The sequence below is a fragment of the Ascaphus truei genome, chromosome 10 (assembly GCF_040206685.1).
Source record: "Ascaphus truei isolate aAscTru1 chromosome 10, aAscTru1.hap1, whole genome shotgun sequence".
Lineage (NCBI taxonomy): Eukaryota > Metazoa > Chordata > Amphibia > Anura > Ascaphidae > Ascaphus > Ascaphus truei.
In genome coordinates this window covers 27,971,767-27,991,537 of record NC_134492.1, presented here as the reverse complement: position 1 = coordinate 27,991,537, position 19,771 = coordinate 27,971,767, and positions in this window count along the sequence as shown.

Sequence of the window (19,771 nt, the reverse complement as noted above, 5' to 3'; positions counted from 1 at the left end):
TCGGGGACCCCACTTCCACAGCACTCTGCTTATATAAATATAATATATTGTATGTGTTTGTGGGACAAGTTCGGCATTTGAACCTCCTCAAAGATATGCAGCTGTGAGCGCTGTTACAGCTAGGCACGCGGCTCTGGTTTACTTCCGGTTTGACAAGCGCGTGTTGCTCCGGGATAGTTGGAGCAGGGGGGACTCTGCAGATCTCGTGGTGTTGATGTCGGCGGTGTGAGGGGATTTGGACCGATCAAGTGGCTGAACTTTACTGTAAGTTTTTAAGTTACTATGTGTAGAAATAAATGTGAACTATTTCTTTGCCGCCCTGCCTTCTCTGCGCTCCTGTCTTTGTTCTATGTTTGCTGTGTTGATCGCCGGAGAGTTTTGGAGCAGCGGGAAGAAGAGGACCAGGCAGCTGAGAACACCTGATAAGCGCGGTCTCAATACTTTCCTTAGAGCTAAGAAGAGGCCTACTCGCCACGACACTGTCTTTGAAGTGGGATAACATGATTAAAAATACAGCTTCAGTTCCAATATCTTCTGTGCTGCAGACACTATCAATTAGATTGTAAGCTCTTTGGAACAAGGTTTCATTTTGCTTGTAATTGAGGTGTACAGCACTGTGTGCCCTGTCCGTGCTCAGTGAAACAATAATAAGGAACTCTTGCGTTTTCTGGACAGCTCAAAGGAACAAGCAAATGTGGGATGTGCGCGGGGCATTCAGTGTAAGCCCGGGGTGGGCAACTCCAGTCTTCAAGGGCCACCAACAGGTCTGGTTTTCAGGAGATTCCTGCTGCAGCACAGGTGGCTCAATCAGTGGCTCAGTCAAAGACTGAGCCACCTGTACTGAAGCAGGGATATCCTGAAAACCTGACCTGTTGGTGGCCCTTGAGGACTGGAGTTTCTCACCCCTGGTATAAGGACTCGGAGCTTTGCAGGTACCAGTCAGTGCTAATCACACAGCACTAGGGGGCTCCACTGAGCTCCACTTTGAACCAAATTTGCACTGATTTAATAAAAACACTGCTGCAGGTAACACTATTCCACAATACTTAAGGACAATTATATATATATTGTTTGTGGCATCCTTGCACCAGAAACCTTAACAAATTCTCTTTAAACTGGGCATGGAATGCTACTTACATTGAAATCTTGAGTCATCATCAGGGAACTTTAAGTCATGTTCCAAGCATGCTATTTTTTGGGGCAAATTATAAATATACGGCAGACAGAAGCTTATGGATTACTATATGTTGAAATGGGTTTGAAGCTAAAGGTGACACACTATACTCATTTGCATGTCATTTCCCAGAAGCCCTAGCTGCAGTAGAAGCACTGTAAGAGATAATGGGGGAAAAGCAGGGCTGCAGACCTGTCTGAGATGTGAATGTGCTCACAAGTGGTATTTGTATTTGCTGTACACAGGGTGATTTATCCAACACTCTAATCATAGAAAAAAATAGCTTTAAAGCAGCAATCCCCTCCAGAAGCCTGTCTGAGTCTGATTTATGCAGGAGCCTGTCTTCTAAACACCCCAAATAGCATATTTGCCGTAAAATTGACGCGCAGAAATCTCAAATATAATTGCGCTTGCGTGCGCCGGTATTACTAACTTTATTTTTCCCAACGTGCGCCTCAAGCGTCAAAAAGGGGTTTTTAGTCAAACGTTTTGGCGAAACAGGAGTGGAATGTGTTCTGCACACGGACATTAATGGTATGTACTAAAAAAAAAAATTGTTTCTGTGCTCCAAAAAAAAGTAGAATGTTTGTCACAATCGCCCGCCAAGTTAAAGCTGGCACAAGCCCTAAAAAATCTGTTTATATTGTTATTGCATAATTAAGTTGCAATGTATCAACCAAAAACGAATTTCATGCAGCATGGAGGTTGCATTATATTTGTTAACAAAATGTGTGTGTGGGGGGGGGAGGGGAAGGGGGGGGGGTTCACGGTTTGGCTATTATAAATTATATTACACGAATCATTTCTATATCATCTATATGTATGAAGCCTTCATATTATGGAGGTTTCTACTACTTTTTAGCATTAATACTCTGATGCACAATACAAATTCAAATCTGATCTTAGAAAAGAGGCCCGATACTGATAGTATCTGGCACCCTGAGCATGTCACTGTTCTTTCTGTTTTAATGGATAAAATCCTGATTTTCTTCATCTCGATTTTCTGAGGCTCCTGATATTGCAGTGGCGGCTCATTAAATCCAAGACACTCAATATCAGGGGTGCTCAACTCCAGTCCTTAAGCCCCCACCCCCACCAGGTCAGGCTTTTAGGATATCCCAGCTTCAGCACAGATGACTCAATCAGAGGATCAGTCCAAGACTTGAGCAACCTGTGCTGACGTATGGACTGATTGAGCCACCTGTGCTGAATCTGGGCTATCCTGAAAACCTGGCCTGTTTGGGGGGGGAGCTTAAGGACTGTCGCTGAGCACCTCTGCTCGATATCACATGCTGGGTTTATAATACAGTGAAAGCGCTCAGGCATGGGACACCTTGCCCGACATGTTCGATGTTTGTAGCAAGGTTTTATATTTTCGATCCATTTAATAGAACTTCAGGCTTTGATTCACACAGTCAGCCATGATTACGAAGCCCCCCCCCCCAAATTATTTTCTCATTTTATTTCTCTCTCAAACTGTTAAATTGCTGGAAAACTTGAGTCACGTCTGTAATCAGGAGAATACAGGAAATACAGGGAATAATTAGGAGAATTAGGAGAATACAGGGGACAGTACACACAATATGAACAAGAATGTATCTTATAAAGAGTAGAATAAAATAGATAAAATAAGACAAAATGTATACAAAGAACAACAATTGGCATTTCTTCACTGTCATTTTAAGGCATAAAAATCTGGATAAATAATACACAGTATCTCTCTCCTGCTAGTGTGTTCATCCTTATATTTTTACAACCTGGCCCTGAAATGACATTATAACATATATTGCATTGCGTTAGATATGTGATGATGAACATACTTTTTTTATTCAATAAGAGGGTGCACAGGTAGTCAGTGAGAGGGTGCAGACACCAGTATAAAGGTACAGCATACTGTAACGGGTGGTGGCCCTACTACAGACGCAGTCCCACTGCTTTGTGTGAATTACCCAGCACTTCTATTATGGAGAAAAATCAATGTAAAAAATATCGCGAGGGTAGTCATGAACATGTCTGCTATTGGGATCTGGTAAAATCCGCCTTATAACTAAGCATCCTCTGTCGTGGCCACGGGCATCTTTCCTCAGTTTGGTACGAGCCTGTTACTAGTCCCAAAGAAAGCCGGAGGGGTCGTATGTGATGTGATGGCTGGTTTCAAGCCTAAATGAGCCAAGTTAGGAAACACTTTATTATAAAGCAGTTGTTAAAAATGAAGACAAAGTAACCAAGTTGTAGTGTGTCTGCCAAAGAAGGGGGTGGGTCCATTTGAAATGCAGATGGCACCTTATTGTGAACTTATAGAAGTGACTCTGGCCCACATTCGCTAAATGGTGCTATTCCATAAGAAACCTCCCACCTTTTTATAGCTCTGAAAAACATCTAATACTTTTTTGGGAATGAGACAATGTATAATAGGGCAGGCTAAGGAAATAAAGGGTAACACACAGGAGGATGTGAGCTCTTTGGTCCGCACTGTGCACAATCTAATCAGGGCATTGCAGGAATTCATGCAAGTGCACTGGAGGCTTAGGCTGCGGCCCCACTGGCGCTGACCGCGCTCATGCTTGAGAGCGGTGACATCACCAGCTCTCCATGCATGAGCGCCGGGTGTCCTGGCTATTTCACACACACACACACACGCGCGCGCGGGGGGGCATTGCGGGCAAGTTACATTTTGTTGTTTACTCAAGCGCCAAGCTGGAGTTAGCGTACGAGCGCGCGCCCCGCGTGAGCGGGGACTTAAATCTATATGTGTATGTACGTAAAAGCGGCAAGCACCGCTCGGTTAGTGCCAGCAGGGCCGCAACCTTAAACGTGCAGCACAGGGGCTAAGTGAGTAACTTTTTTTTTTAATATTTCCTGATCAGCCGAGTTTGAAGGGACAGGGAGTTTGTCCAGGGGAACAGAGCAGACACAATGGGACTTGTGCTCAGATTATAGGTTGTCCGTGTCTTTGACTTTTCATTATATTCGCAGACTGGCCGGTTAGACAGACAGTGTGGCTCCCAGGCGGCCTGCAGCCATCTCCCCTGTGACATGGTGTGCTCAAGGAATTCTTCATTATTGGATATACCTGACAACAAAACATCTTTTGGAAGCCAACCAAATGCCTGACGCCCCCTCCTGACTGTGCCTCTATCATGGAATTTCAGCCTGGATTAGAGGAGGGCGTCTCTGAGCCTGAATGGGGAGAGGAGCCCTGGGTGGGACTCCAGCTACTGTATATTCTGTGTAATGCTAAAAGGATATCTGTCTGATACATTGTTATTATTTTATAGATATCCCTGCTTCAGCCTAGGTGGCTCAATCAGTGTCTTCGTCAGAATGACCGAGCCACTGATTGAGCCACCTGTGCTGAAGCAGGGGCACCCCTAATACCTGACCTGTTGGTGTCCCTTTAGGACTGGAGTTGGCCACCCCAAGTCTAGAGGATGCAGTACAGGACAGTATTGTGACAATAACATAATATACTAAATATAAAAGGTAAAGAGGACCTGGCCCCAGGAGCTTACAGTTTACAAGGAGACACGTGCCCAGTATTTATTGTGGAGCCGTATTCCTGGTGCTGGGAAGCCCAATAGAAAGATTTTACATTTGGAGCCTGTAAGCATACAGTACATTACTGTTGGCAGCACTATCATACACCCAGAACCACAAGCACGCTGTCTTGGGGTCACATTTGACTCCTCTCTCACATTCTCCTCTCACATACACAATTGAGCAAAAAAATGTAATTTTCTCCTCCGTAACATTGCAAAGATACACCTTTTCCTCTGTTGCTCTACTGCTAAATCTTTAACACAGACCCTCATTCTCTCCTGTCTCAACTATTGTAACCTTCTGCTGTCCGGCCTTCCTGCCTCTCACCTGTCTCCCGACAATCTATCCTAAATGCTGCTGCTATAATCACTATACTCTCTCTTAAAATCTGTCTCAGTTTGTCTCCTGCTGAAATCCCTCTCCTGGCTTTCTATTAAATCCTGCATTACTTAAAAATTGCTCCTCCCCTTTAAAGCTTTACACTCCTCTGCCCCTACTTACATCTCAGCCCTAATTACTCGCTATACACCTGCCTGACTCTTGCATTCTGCTCAAGGATGTCTTCTCTCTACCCCCTTTCATATCTAAAGCCCTCTCCTGCCTAAAACCTTTCTCAGTCACTGCCCCACGCCTCTGGAATGCCGTTCCCCTCAATGTCCGACTGACACCCTCTCTATCCACCTTTAGGACCTTTCTTAAAACACAGCTCTTTAACGAAGCATATGGGTAGCTCCGTTGGCTGTTACTGTACATCTCAGTGCACAGACTTTGGCCCCCTGCAGACGCACTTACCAGAACACCCTCCTACTGTCTCTGTAAGTTCTCCCTAATTACCACTTAGATTGTAAGCTCTTCGGGGCGGGGACTTATTTTCCTAATGTTACTTTTATGTCTGAAACTCTTATTCCCATGATGTTTTATATTATGTCACGTGTGTTACTGCTGTGAAGCGCTATGTACAGGATAGTGCTACATAAATAAATAATAAAGATATACATGCAGTAATGTAAGTGCATCTGATTTATTAAGAAATTAACTCCATAAGTATCTACTATACCACACTATATGCTACCTTCTTCCTATTTTTCTCTGTTCCCTTATAACCACACGTGGATACGGCAGATTTCAAAATGACTCTTTTTAGAGACTGAGTGGACAGTTTGTAAATGAGTCGCTCTACAATTGGAATTATAAGGGGATGGAGAACTGGAAACAATAAGACCCTTTGTAGGATTGCTCATTAGTTGACAAAACGTTTGCATGTAATTAGTGAGGAGCACTATTCTAATTCATGTATGTTTTATATGAATGTTTTTAGGACACCTTTCAGTGTATAGGGGAGGGATAGCTTAATGAAAGCTAGGCAAACAGGACCGGGAGAAGCTTGGGGGGGGGGGGGGGAGTGAGGTTCTGGGCTCCAAGTGTGCTGGGAAGGGGGCGGGTTGTATTAGAAGATGAAGTCTGATAAGTAGGAAGGTATATTTCAGACAGTCCAGGAGGAGCATATACAGTATGGGGAAAAAGGAAACAAAAACAGTGCAAATTTAAGTGCAGACGTTGAGATGAAGTAATTAGGCTGAATGATGAAATCTTGCCTCTATTGGTCTATCTACTCACAAGATGTTAGTGGTATATGCGCAATTGGCAGATAGGCCTGCCACCCCAAGTGGATGCTGTATAGTAGGAAGGAGCAGAGCCTTAGGCTGCGGCCAGGCAGGGAGCGAGCGCGCTGGCGCTTACCACGGGTGTTTATCATGTCACGGCGCCGTTTCAGCCAATGAGGGAGAACCAGCCATGTGACGTCGTCGCCGCGCCTTCCCGTCATTCAGATCACACGTATGCAGGGAACGAGCGCCGCCAAGCATGAAACACACACTGGGGCCGCAGCCTTATAGAGCTGTGTAGGTAAGAATCCTGAGTTACGTAGGAAACATCCAGTGTGCGCGGTATCCCCATCAATACCTGCAGGAGAAACACTGCTCTGTCCAATCACACGCCTCATCTTATCTCCCACTGATACCACTACTTCACTGCGAGGTATGAAGGACGGGAAACGGTAAGAGCGCCATATTTTACAGATAAACTTAGATATATACATAAAACATTTTATAAATAATATACAGGTGGCGAGAAAAAGGTTTGTGAACCCCTTAGGATTTTCACATATTTCAAACCTCAAATCTTATTAGCTCTTAATCTGTCCTAATAATAGATAAAGATAACCTGATCAAGCAAATGACACAAAAACATGATCTTTTTTCAACATTTATTTATCCACAAATGATTTAACATTCAATATCCATGTGTGAAAAAGTATGTGACCCTTTAGATTTAGTACCTGGTGACCCCCCATGAACACATGAACAACAATTACTTCAACTAAGCGTTTCCTGTAACTGCTGGTCAGTCTCTCACATCGATTTGAGGAATTTTGGCCCATTCCTTCTTAGGGCTGTTATATACTGCATGCGGCCGTGCGTGCTGCATGCTTTTCGTAAGTATACTGTGTTGAGTAAGTATACAGTGTTGAGTGTGTGTGTGTGTGTGCGCGTGTGTGTGTGTGTTTTATGTGTGATTTATTATTTATTAAAAAAAAAACATTGGTAAAAATAAAAAATGTATTAGATTTGTGCAGACACGCAAATACACACACACACACACACACACACACACACACACACACACACACACACACACACACACACACACACACACACACACACACACACACACACACACACACACACGCATACATACACATGCATACATACACACACACACACTTATACATACATACACATGCATACATACACACACACACATATACATACATTCAGCGCCGGTAGTGGCGTGAAAAGATGATTTTCCTCATCTTGGCCGCTGTCTGTCGGCTCCCCTCTCCCTGCCGTGCGCGCGCCCGGCGTAGCACGCGCCCGGCACTATAGAACGTGCCTTACACAACTGCTTCAACTCGGTGACATTTGAGGGCTTCCTTGCATGGACCGCTCGCTTCAGGTCCTGTCACAATATTTAGATGGGGTTTAGGTCCGGACTTTGACTAGGCCATTCTAAAACGTGGAATGTCTTCTTCTGCAGCCATCACTTTTGTAGATCTGCTTGTATGTTAAGGATCATTGTCTTGCTGCAGGACCCACTTTCGGTCCAGCTTTATTCTTAAATAAGAAAATAAACGTTGACATTTCATGGTAATACGTGCAAACAATGTTTCATTAAACCGGTGAAATAAATAGAAAAAATAGGCCTGTCTGTGCACATCTGAAATCCTCCAGGAACATGATGGGTATTTACAGCTGCAAAACTGGGGCAAAAATATTGCACCAAATGTATCCTGGCTAAGACAACAGAGTTTTCATCTTTAATACATGTGGTGCATTATTCTTACACTGAGACTGAAAGCTACGATCAATGACCCGTGTGTGACCTTGGGCAACCTTTGTATGAAAGTCAGGAGAGGGACTGTAAATCCCACTAAGTATGGTGCGTTTCCAGCACTGTGTCCAAATGTGTAGCTTTGAAATAACTAAACAGATGCCATAGTAAATACAGTCCCATTTTAACCTTACACACAATTTCCTACCCATTTCTGACACTTTCTAGTGACCTGCAGCTATGCTCCCTGCAGTGATTCCTACCTTTACTTCTATGCGCCAGATCCCCAAAGACATGTTTTTTGGGGAGCGTATCTCATGGCTGTGTTAACCTTTTACAGGAAATAATATTTGATTCAGCCTAGCGGTTAGCCCCTTCGCTGTTTTAGGGTTTGCACGGTGCAATTACTATGTGTGTTATTGGGTTGCTTTGTACTACATGGCATACGTCTCTGGCAGTGCAGGGGTTTAAAACTGAATTTTATATCTAGGGAGGAACTCAAAAAAAGCAATCAAACTGCGAGATATTCTTACAAAAATAAAAGGAAAAGACATGAAGCCTGGAAAATGCAGATGGGGAGGGAAACGGGAACACAATATTGAAAAAATGTAACATATTTTATTAGATCGTATAACAAAGAATAAAAACATCAGACAAACAAGTCTCCCACGCGTTTCACGCCAATAGGGCACTTTCTCAAGGGAACGGTAAATGACAGAGGATAACTGAACACAGTTGTATTCTTTTTTAAACCTTCTCTGGTTGCACTGCCCCTTTACACGATAAAACCGGTACAACGCAAACCTAAAACACATTGAAGGGATCAAAGACTCGGATGCAAAATGTGGACTTTCAATGGCACTCGTTTCTTTAACAAATCTGGTGCTGGTTTTTTTTTTGTTGCTTTCTTCACTAGTTTTGCAGCTGTACATCCTTTATAAACGTCCCCCTCAGGCTGCGTCCATAGAAGGACAAGCAGCCCTGAGCCGCGCGGACGCTCCGTGCTGAGCCCCAGCATCCTCAATGAGGATGTCTTGAGAGGGTGCTCACGCGAGCGTCCGCAGGCGTGCTGAGGCGCTGGATTTTTCAGCCGACAGCCAAAGCTGTTTTTCAGCGCGCTGTCCGCTGAAAACATCCAATCAGCGCAAAGCAGCGTCAACATCACGGCGCCGTGATGTTGACGTCGGTGCGTCGCGGTCGATTGGCTCAGTGACATCACTGCCCCGCCTCCCTCCGCCTCCCCCCGCCTCCCGATCCGCCCGCTGGCTCACCTGCATGTGCATGAAATCGCACAGGCTTCAGCGTCAGCGCGGTTCAGCACTGCTCCCATCTCTATGGACGCAGCCTAACATTGCAGCTTCATTTCTCAAAAGCTTTAATAAAAGCTTTTATATATTCTTTATGACATGGTTATTTTAGATGCAAAATTGGGGTGCATAAAAAAAGATAAAAGATCCCGAAAATTTAAATAAAAAGATTCGCTGCCCACTTTATACTCCCAAAAAGCAGAATATATTCATGCAAGCAGGGCCGGATTACCCAATAGGGGTACACGGGGACACCACAAAGCGGGGACACCACAAAATATAAGATTTTTTTTTTAATAATTAGATTTTTTTTATATAAAGAATTTGATATTTCAAAAAAAAAATCTTCGAAGTAGTCACCATGGGAAAAATCAAAACTTTGTTGGATTTCTTACATTCCCCTATATATATTCTTTCCCCACTTTTCTGTTCTCTTTTAAAACTTATCCCCACCCAAACCAGGGGCCGTACCATAAACATGGATCAAAATAATGAGAGGGAACCAGATCCTGTCATGTGCTGCAATAAATTTATGTTTAATTATTGATATATTTTTCTGAATTACATATTCTTGATTTCCCCCCCCCCCCTAATATATTATATATACTGAAAACTGTGGTAACATTGGCCCTTTGTGGACGACTTTGGCCCACCCTGCAGAAACGTTGAGCATTTTTTAATCGAATATTAAGCGCAAAATTTGGAACATTTGTTCGTGTTGATTTGTAGGTCACAATAGTTGCAACATCTGCCGTTTCTAATATCATTCTCATTTTCGCCGTTAGATGTCAGGAGCAACTCCATTTTTTATGTTAGTCCTCTATGGCTCGTTGCTGCATCCCTACTACGTGGCCAATGCATGGCTCTGCGTAACCCCCACATTTCACGCTTAATCTCATTTCGGGTATGGTTTTGGGCGACACGAGCCATAGAAAGGTTAGAATCTCTACGCTAAGAATTTGTTTCAAATTTACTTTTTTGTTTCAAAATTCAGTATTTGGTATGTACAAAACTTTTGTCTAATTTTCAATACTGCAATCATTTTATTAGAAACTTAAAAAAAAGTAATGGTAATAATGCCAAATATTTCTGCGTTCTGTATGCATTTTTGGTAAATCAAGAATTAAGCCGTTTTTATTGAAATTGTCAAAAAAAAGCTATTTTAATTTCAGCATACATGTAAGTTTTATGCCATTTCGAAAACTACAATTTTATTTTACGGTTTAGCAGTGTTTTTATTTTAAATGACATATGGGGGGAAACCGTAATCGTTTTGGTGCTTAGGGCCTCTAAAGGTCCTTAGTTCGGCCCTGCACGCATGACAAACATGATCGAAATGTCAAGCACCATACAGTATTGCAAAATAAATAAAAACAACATATTACAAAATAAATACAAACAATCAACAAAAATGGAGACCATAATCCCAGCATAAAGAGGCAAGGTAATGAAGGGTCAAAAATAGGCTGAAGAATCAAAATAAAGGGGTCTTATGTGTCTAATAATGAAATGGCATCAAATATTAACAAAGGCCAAAAAGTCCCAATGCTACATCCAATATGACACGTTATTTAGTATGTTACTATGTATTTTATCTATATTCTTTCGTCATAAGTATGGGCCATTTAGTTCAGTCCTTTGGCTAAAACATTTCAAGTCTGCAACCATGTCACGGCGTGACCCTATCAGCAGGTCCTACACTACCAATATTATACTGTCTTATGTATCTCTTCCACTGCAGAGAGAGAAGCGGAAACAGAACACTGCTGCGAGCAGCATGGGGAGCGGGACATACAGTGTATGCAGTGTCCAGGGCATTACAATGTAAGAAGCCCTGTATGTGCTATGTGTGAGCTACAGTGCAGGAGTGGCTAACACCAGTTCTCACACAGGGCTGCCACCTTCTATTGAAGGCTAACCCGGAGACTTTTTGCAATAACGTTTTGAGATTTATTTTGCTTATTTATATATTTATTTCTCTTAACTTCAGCGGCATCTCCCGGCATCCCCATCGACGTCAAATGGCGCGTGTTGCCATGACAACATGACGTCACCGCGTCAAGTTGCCATGACAACGGGACACCATTTGACATTGCGCAGCCATGTTGATGGGATTTGCAGGGTGGAGATGTAGGGAGATGCCGCCGCACTGAGATTCTCCAGGTAAACCCGCAGCCCGGAGAAACGTGGCCGAAACCCATAGTGGTGGCAACCCTGATCCTCAAGGGCCACTAACGGGTCAGGTTTTAAGGATATCCCTGCTTCAGCACAGGTGACTCAGTCATTATGACTGAGCCACTGATTGAGCCACCTGTGCTGATATCCTGAAAACCTGACCTGTCGGTAGGTTTGCCAGGTGTCCGGTATTGAACTGGACTGTCCTGTATTTTGATACTCTGTCCAGTAAAAAATGAGAGGTACTGTAATACTGGACATGTATGTGTCCAGTATTTTCCTCCCTGGACATATTGAGCTGAGCACCTTTCACCATTGAGTCCAGTATTTTTGGTGAAGCCACCTGGCAACCCTACCTGTCGGTGGCCCTGGAGAACGGGAGTCTCTCACCCCTGAAAGGAGACCTATTATAGCTACTTGTTAAGAGCAGGTTGGATCTGTTTTGCTGTAGTTTGAAGCCTGTGCTTCTGAAGTTGCTTCAATTTACTGACAGGATACAAAACCAGGGCAGGTTTGGAAAACTAAGACCCCCGCTCATTGTGCTGTTTGCCTTTTTATAAATGCAGCTTTTTGCTTTTACTGTGGTTGCATAAACTGTCTGTCTTTTCTCCCATAAGAAGTCAAGCAGTCTGCTGATTAAATACGCATGGAGAGGCTGCCACGAATAAATAATAACAAAACAAAACGAGAGGGCGGAATATTTATAAAATTCCATTTCCCCAAAAAATAAGTTTGGGTGTTTTGTACCTTTTAAATTGAGGAGGAGCCGACGCATTTCGGTTAACTCCTGTGCTGGAGTGAGCCTGCAGGGTGTTACTTTGCAATGTGTTCCAGTCCGCTGCAGCACTGAACGGGTTAAAATACTGCTCGGGAATCAGGAGCAGTCGAGAATCAGTCGTTGACTGAGCCACCTGTGTTGAAGCAGGGATATCCGGAAAACCTGACCTGTTGGTGGCCCTTGAGGACTGGAGTTGGCCACCGCTGGACTAGTAAATGCAGTGTCAATTGTACTTTGTGACATATAAAGTATCTGGCCGCTCCTCCTTCTCCTACCGTGCACCCCAAAACTGGAACAATCTACCAGAGACTCTCACATCCACCACCAGTTTAAGTTCTTTCAAATCTAAGGCTGTCTCACATTTTAACCTGGTCTGTAACTGTTTCATACGCTCATAATATACATTTTCTTTAACTGTGCATGCAATGTCTTGTATATAATGTATACCCTGTTCATTTATGTAACTGTACTTGTAACCATGTATTATTTGTTTTACTCTGTGCCCAGGACATACTTGAAAACGAGAGGTAACTCTCAATGTATTACTTCCTGGTAAAATATTTTATAAATAAATAAATATAATGAATGCAGTGAGAGCACAGGGCATATTATGGAATAAGCTGTGCTGTCAATGTAAGTAAAATCAAACAGAATACAGTATACAGTATATAGATATGTGTGTTCTTGTCTTTAAACTATTTACCATCATCAACATTTTATTTATTATATAAACCAGGGGCGCTCAATTCCAGTCCTCAAGGACCTCTCCCACCCACCCCCAAAAAGGCCTGTTTTTTCAAGATAAAAATTATATATATAACCACACCATTTATATCCACCCCCACTCCACACACACCTTTTGTAAAGCACTGTATATACTGTGGGCTCTCCATTCATTACCACACCATTTATATCCACTCCCACTCCACACACACCTTTTGTAAAGCACTGTATATACTGTGGGCTCTCCATTCATTTCCACACCATTTATATCCACTCCCACTCCACACACACCTTTTGTAAAGCACTGTATATACTGTGGGCTCTCCATTCATTTTTATTCACACTGATACACATACACACTCTTTCATCACTTGCTTTCAGGAACCTTTTGACACCTCCAGCCATAAAACACATCCACACCGGGGAAAGGACCAGCACAGATAACATTCCAATAGACACTGTTTATAGTATAGCTTTTGTTTGCTTCATTCATTGTAACATCGCCGGAAGAAGAGATCAGTGTATCTCGAAAGCTCGCACAAATAAAAGCATTTCGTTAGCCACAGAACGGTATCATCTATTTATTTTTTGATTATTGAAGCTCGGCTAACACGGTACTGATACCTCTATATATAAAAAAAAATATATATATATATATATATATATATATAATTTTATATCAGACAGGCAGTACACTATAAATGGGTTTGCTCGGTAGATTGTGCATCCAAAGCGAAGTTATAGAATATGAACTGTTATTACAATAGTTACAAGGGCGGCCATATTTAACCATTTCCAAAATATTGTTTGATATCAAAATGTTTCCAAGCTGGAACACTGCCGGAGTATTTCACCAACCGTGATGTCAGGGTGAAAACATAGGTGCCCACTATCAATTTGAGGGGAAATGGGTGTAATGATTTTTGTGAGTTTATAAAGCAGTAAAGCATTGGAAAGAGAGACAATTTATTGTTAACAATAGGGATCCTCAGTATATTCTCTTATTAGTAATACTGTTCAATATAAGGGACCGTCTACAAAATGATACTATAGCCACACGTGTGAATTTAAGGGCCTTATTCTATATTGAAGTCTATAGGGAACGGCTGCATCGGCATATATAGAATTAAACCCCTCCTCTGAGGTCTGATCATCTTATTGGGGACGTACGTACGTGTACGTGTGTACGTATGTGTGTGTACGTGTGTGTGTGTGTGTACGTGTGTGTGTGTACGTGTGTGTGTGTGTGTTGAAAAAGGCAACAAAAAACCTCCACCGTTAGCATATAGCCAATAAAGAATATCACTTGTGAGCACATTCACATGTCTCAGACAGGTCTGCACCCCTGCCTCTCAACCATCACCTAGCATACAGTGCTCCCACTGCAGCAAGGGATTCTGGGAAATGATATGCAAATGAGCACACAATGTGTCACCTTTTGCCTGGAATATCCATACACATGGAGCCCATATATGCTAATGCATTGCCGTTCACACAGCTTTTAAGCGCAGCAAAGGATTCTGGGAAATGACATGCAAATGAGCACACCATAACTTAAAATGTAATGGTAAACCTACCCAGCCTAGAAATATTGCAAAGCAAGTGTAACGGGTATTCCACCCCACCCAATCTCATATGTAGTGTGGGTGAGTAGAACATATGTTGTTACCGGTGTGGTGCATATACCTGTCAGGCTCACAGGAGGTCTGAGCCTCAGCTAATGAGAGCCTGGGGTGAATCCTCTAGAACGAATCTTCTTTCAGCGCCTCCACCTATGTAGGATTCTAGGGAAATGTAGAATGACCCTAACATAGGAACCCACTCAGAAACCAGATACACCAGTATTAGGGATAACAGGTTTACTGAATGAACAAACACGAATAAGGACAACTATTACATCATCTCTAGTACCATCACAACAGTATAACATCCCCACACGGTGCCCACAGCCCAACCCTTGTCCCGTGGTCAGCGCTGCCACTATGTGTTAATAGAATGTTATGATCTGTTGGTGCACTTGTAGAGTACCTGCCGAGTGCTCCTGCACTCGGGCCTGCAACTACTTCTCAAAGGATCTGTCGACCTGGATCCCGTCTGATCCGGTGCTGTGAATCTTTGCTTGGGGTCCGCCAGGGGTGATCCCACCCAGGAGATAGTCTTTATCTTTGAACACCGACTTGAGCCCACGTCGCCTTATGGGAACTGCAGCATCCGCTGATCCCTATCTAACCTTGGCACTACATGACAGAGTCCCTAACCTAGGGCCTGTCCCTGATGTACCGCAACCTGAGGTGACTTGGGGAAACTTCTAGGGCCTGCGGGGTTAATAACCTGCCCCCCTCCCCTACTACCCAAGTCCCTAATCCTCCCTAACACTAGCTCCTAACTCACTAATCCTAACACTAACCCGCCTGCAGCCGACACAGTTCTCACAGTCAGCCTGCAGACAGTAACGCACGCTGCACACACACTGCACTCAGTACACGCAGCGTCACATACAACACTCAACACAGCAACCTGGAACCCGCAGCAAACACACTGCACACACTGTGCCTATTTGCCAGTGCGCACAGCACTACCCGCTGTGGCACTGCCAAACCTGCACCTTACATACACTAAGGGCGACCTCCCTATCTAGGGCCGTCCCTTATCAGTTACCCACTAACCTGGTGGGGAGTTGGGGCCTACCTGGAGGGTGAGGGTACCTATCAGGATGCAGGAGCTGCACTCACTCCCTGCATCCTTCCTTCCCCTTCAGCTCCGCTGCTCCAACTCACGTGACTCATGCAAAGCCCGGGAAAATGTATCTCTTTCCTCCAGGGCAGTCCTGCAGCCCTATTGGCTCCTATCAAGCACCTGGTGCCTGCCTCGCTATGCCTCATGGGAATTGTAGTCCCGAGGCCCCTACAATAACATTGAGGCCGCGTGCGTGCCTTCCCTCTGCCTACACAAACCTGTAATGGCCGCCGCAACCTCTCACTAACTTCCCCTACTCTCGCGCGACTCTCCTGCGCCTTCCCTGCCCTCACGCAACTGCTCCCTGGCTCTAGGGTTCTCCCTGCGCATGCGCGACTCTGCCCTGTCTCTCGCAGCCTCCCTGCGCATGCGCGAGCTAACTGGGCCGCCGGGGACTCACTGCGCATGCGCGAGTTGAAGCGCAATGGCGGCGCCCTATCCGCCCAGCTCCGGGAGCGCCGGGGGCCCTGAGATGCGCGTGCGGCCTTGGCAACCGGCCGCACGCGTCCCCGGCAACCCCCGAGCCGGGACCTGACCGCCCTCTCCCCTGCCACTGCCGAACGGAGCCGCCATTGGACGCGGCGGCCCCCGCGATCGGCACCGAGGTGAGGGGGGTGCGGTAGCGCTGGGGAGACCTGGCTACACTCTCCCCCTGGTGGAAAATCCAACGTCCTCGCTTGGAGAACGCCATACCCTGACATAAGGTTACACAATAAAATACGGCATGTCATATTTGTTACAATTATCAGGTCGACTTTACACCTCAGATTACATAGTACATCACACTCAATAATACCCGAGACTGGCTGAGACCATTTGTGGGGTGCCCCTACCAGATCAGATGGGGGTACCTCACTTTTGCGTCTGTGAGCCTCCCCCAGAAAAATTTCTTGGAGAGCACACTCTAAGGCGACAGTTTCTGGCTCTTCGCTACTTCCTCCCCCTGGTGGAAGGAGTAGCACAACGTCTTTTAAGCAGGCCTTTACCCGGTCATCCGCGGCAGGGATGCGGTAGACCAGGAGGCCAGGACCTTTCCCGCGGTCCACCACCTGGCGAATGGCACGCTCCTTTTTGGGCGTAAAGGAGGCCAGTCTCCCTGGATCGTCCTTTACACAGTCCTTGTCCCTACAGACTTGTGAGGCTTCCACTGAGAAGCGAGCACTGGGAAATGTCTCGGTTTCACCTGGCAGGGGGGAAAAAGTAGACACCTTACCCCTGCGGTGAATCACGGGGGCCAACAGGTCCTCGGGGACGCTGTCAGTTCCCACCTTGGTGGTATCGGGACCTGCCCCTGGCACTTCTGGGGCAGTCCACTTACGCGCTGAAAACTCGGGAGCGTTGGATCCCAGTCCTGGGACCACTTGTGTCGGAGCACACGGGCTCACACTCCGCTCAGGAACTGTAGCTTTGGCCTTCTTCACGGCCACCTCCATCGGAGTCTGTGGGGAACAAGGGGGTTCCTTACCACTCTGCTGGCTGACGATGGGCTTCCCTTCTTCCGGAAGGATCGGCGGTAGACACTGGTCCACTCTCTCCTCTGGACAGCTACCTTCTAGTGAGGACACCTCCGCCAGGACGCGATGCAGAGGGGAACCCTTCACCCGGGCGACCAGACTTAAGGAGCCATCGTGCTCCGCGGTCACCTGGAGGCTCACCCCCGACACCCCTGGGGCAGTCGACTCACCCTTGTCGGCGTTAGGTACTGGTCCCCATTCTAGGACAGATGGTACCTCTGTAGTAGGTCGGACTGACCATCGTAGGGCACACGGGCCCACAGCAGGGTCCGCAACATCGGAAGACACCTCTTCCAGGGTACACGGACCCACAGCAGACTCTGTATCCTCTGCATCACCGCTGGGGTGGTTCGCCGGTAGGTGCATCGCCACCGATGGGACTTCCACCTTTTCCCCGGAAGATATCATGACAGTATCCTCCGCAAGGTAGTCACCAGATTCTTCTGAAATGCAGCCAGTGGTTGTGGGTACGAAGCTGGCGTGCTCCGGTACCTCCACTGCAGTTGCGCTCTTCTCCGCCAAGGGCTCACTTGGCTCCTTAGCTGGCTCTGTAGGCTGGGGTACAATAGGCATCAAGAAAATTGCACCGCAACAATCACATTGAGGTTCCCACGCCAGTGCTCCCCTAGAACAGTCACAGGTGGGGCTAAAGCACTGTGTACACAGCTCCCCATCTACCTCGGTGATCCTGAAGTCTAGTGGCACTTGGGACATGACGGCTCCCTCGTCATAGGCTTCTTGCAAGCAGGGGCACAGTAGCATAAGGAGATCTATTCCTGGCGCTCGCCAGGGCACATACACATTAGGGTGTATCCCCTGACAGTCTATCTCATCCTCATCATAGAACAGAGAGGCTATCTCATCCTCATCCTTAGAGATCAGAGTGTCTATCACAGCGTCCACGTATGGTTGAAGATAACCGTGCTTGCTCCCCCTGGTGGAATCTAAAGGAAGGGCACCTTTTACAAGGAATTGTTTTTCGCTCTGCACTGAGTCACTCACAGCACAGGGGAGGGGCTCTGCTTTTCGCGCCAAACCCGGACAGAATGTTGCGACATCTTTCTGTGCAGGCTTGCAGTCAGCAGCACGTGCGCTCTCCTGATTTGGCGGGAGCCGCCATTTTGCTGGGTCGGCATAGACTAGGGGGTACCCTTCTGAGGGTCCCCCGGGCATGAACAGCGCGGACGGTGCCTCTGCCAGGCATATATCCTCAGTGTGAGTTACAACAAAAAGTATGGTTTTCCATGTGGACGTGGGATCTTGTTCCTCCTCTAAGACACATGCCCACGGCCACCCAGGAATTTTACACATACCCTCCCGGACCTTCATTGCGGGTATACTAGCGGGTATGCCTCCTACCGCCACTACCTGGCCAGGCTCCATATACTGCCGCAACGCCCAGGCAAGGACCTCGTCTCCGGACTTTACAAACATAGCGGCAAAAATAGGAACGCGACAATTTAGAAAAAATGGACAGGGCACCCCAGGTGTATCTCAGCAGCGCCTCCAAATGTAACGGGTATTCCACCCCACCCAATCTCATATGTAGTGTGGGTGAGTAGAACATATGTTGTTACCGGTGTGGTGCATATACCTGTCAGGCTCACAGGAGGTCTGAGCCTCCGCTAATGAGAGCCTGGGGTGAATCCTCTAGAACGAATCTTCTTTCAGCGCCTCCACCTATGTAGGATTCTAGGGAAATGTAGAATGACCCTAACATAGGAACCCACTCAGAAACCAGATACACCAGTATTAGGGATAACAGGTTTACTGAATGAATAAACACGAATAAGGACAACTATTACATCATCTCTAGTACCATCACAACAGTATAACATCCCCACACGGTGCCCACAGCCCAACCCTTGTCCCGTGGTCAGCGCTGCCACTATGTGTTAATAGAATGTTATGATCTGTTGGTGCACTTGTAGAGTACCTGCCGAGTTCTCCTGCACTCGGGCCTGCAACTACTTCTCAAAGGATCTGTCGACCTGGATCCCGTCTGATCCGGTGCTGTGAATCTTTGCTTGGGGTCCGCCAGGGGTGATCCCACCCAGGAGATAGTCTTTATCTTTGAACACCGACTTGAGCCCACGTCGCCTTATGGGAACTGCAGCATCCGCTGATCCCTATCTAACCTTGGCACTACATGACAGAGTCCCTAACCTAGGGCCTGTCCCTGATGTACCGCAACCTGAGGTGACTTGGGGAAACTTCTAGGGCCTGCGGGGTTAATAACCTGCCCCACTCCCTTATCTACCCAAGTCCCTAATCCTCCCTAACACTAGCTCCTAACTCACTAATCCTAACACTAACCCGCCTGCAGCCGACACAGTTCTCACAGTCAGCCTGCAGACAGTAACACACGCTGCACACACACTGCACTCAGTACACGCAGCGTCACATACAACACTCAACACAGCAACCTGGAACC